This window comes from Miniopterus natalensis, chromosome 17 (assembly GCF_054644295.1).
Source record: "Miniopterus natalensis isolate mMinNat1 chromosome 17, mMinNat1.hap1, whole genome shotgun sequence".
NCBI lineage: Eukaryota > Metazoa > Chordata > Mammalia > Chiroptera > Miniopteridae > Miniopterus > Miniopterus natalensis.
The window spans coordinates 37,820,241-37,822,108 of record NC_142097.1 but is presented as its reverse complement, the minus strand read 5'-3'; positions in this window follow the sequence as shown (position 1 = coordinate 37,822,108).

Below are 1,868 nucleotides of genomic sequence, written 5' to 3'. Positions count from 1 at the left end.
AAGGACGTGGGTGTTTAGCGCCCACCTGCCTCCCCTTCCTAGCGCGCTCTGCTCACGGGCCTCCAAGCTGAGCTCCAATCTCTGTAAAGGAGCCAGAAACCCTTTCACTCTGACCCCAATGTGTCTCTTCGGTTTCACCTCCATTCCCCTCCCCCCATCTGCCTTTCCCTGAATGTAATTCCGATTCCTCATACCTTTGCTCATGCCCGCCCCTCCGCCTGAAACTCCCTCCCATCCCTTCCTCTGCCCAGTGAACTTCTGCTCGCCTTTAAGACCAGATCAGAGAACAGGACACCAACTTCTGTGGGGACCCCACGTGTCAGACATCATCTCAATGAAGTGTCACGATAACCCGATGAGGTGGGCATTCTAACCAACACCAGCTACATAATCTGTGGGGTCCTGTGTGAACTGAAAATACCCGACCTTGTTAAAAAATGACTAAAATTTTTAAGGTGGCAAAAACAGATCATTAAGCCAAGCATAACGCCTTTCTAAAAGCAGGGTCGTGTGCACAAATCACATGCCCCTGAAGGCAGCCCTGGTTATAGAGGAAGAAACAGAAGCTCAGAGAGGTTAAGCAAGTTGTCCAAGGTCCCACAGTGAGTTAGAAGCAGAATCAGATTGAAGACTCTCATCCATCTAATCCCAATCCCTTTCCTCTCAATCACCTACCTTGTGAGGCTCCTCATTTGCCTCGGGCAGAATGACCGGAGAGGAGGCTGGGAGCACCCCTAGAAACTATTTTCCTTTTAAAGGGTGTCTTCTGTGGGTAATGGGTCTGTTACTTCACCAAGGGACCAAGGACAGCTTCACATGGATCAAAGAGGACTTGGGAGCAAGTGGGCATCTGACATCCCACGAGGGCGGACGCCCACTGCCCCGTCACCCCATCCCTCACACCCACCCTCGGGCAGGATACTCACCGCCAAACACACTCCGCAGTTGCCTGAGGACATGGCTGCTGCCCAGCAGAGATGACCCTGCAGGACATGGATCCCCGGGCAGCGTCTCTGGCCTTTGCTGGGAATATTAAATGCAGGCCTTGAGGACGATCCATCTCCTGGCTGCTGTGCCCATTTTTCATCTTTTCATATCACTGATCCAGCTTCACCAGTGTTTCTTGGTTTGGGGGTTTGTTTTTTGGTGGTTTTCCCTTAACAGCTTTGGCTCAACGGTCATTCACCCAACAAATACTAACTGTACACCTACTATGTGCCAGGGCTTCTGCCTTTAAGGAGCAATTCGTTTAATACCACACAGACAGAAAGCATGGTGAGGCTTTGAAAGAACAGATCCTGGAGCCGCAGCCCTGGCTCTGCCGTGTTCCAGCTGTGTGTCTTGGAGCACATCAAGCCATTGCTCTGTGCCTCAGTTTTCCCTTCTGTAAGATGGGATTGTTCCGGGGCTCAAATGACTCCGTACATGCAAGGCGCTCTGAGCAGTGCCGAGGGCACAGCAAGCGGGCAGTAAATACTAGATGGCACTGGGGCTACTACTAAGCAGCAGCAGCGGCAGCAGCTGGAATTTGCAGGTAAGTTTGACCCGAGGCTGAGGGGGGCTCAGCCCAGCCCTGTGCGGCCTCGGAAAGCCTCCCCTCCCCGCCAGCCCCCTCCTCCGCCTGCAAACCCCACAAAGGCGAGGCGCGTGTGCAGCTCCTGGGGAGGAGCCCCGCGTCCGCAGGGTCCCGAAGCCCGGGGTGGGGGCGCCCGGCGCCGAGGGAGGCCCCGCCCGCGGCCCGCCCACGGCCCGCCCACGGCCCGCCCACGGCCCGCCCGCATCCGCCGAGTCCGCGGCTCCGGCGGCCCCGGCTGCAGCCGCTGTGCCCCGCGCGGAGCTGGTCGGCGGGACGCGGGCGAGCGGTCGGG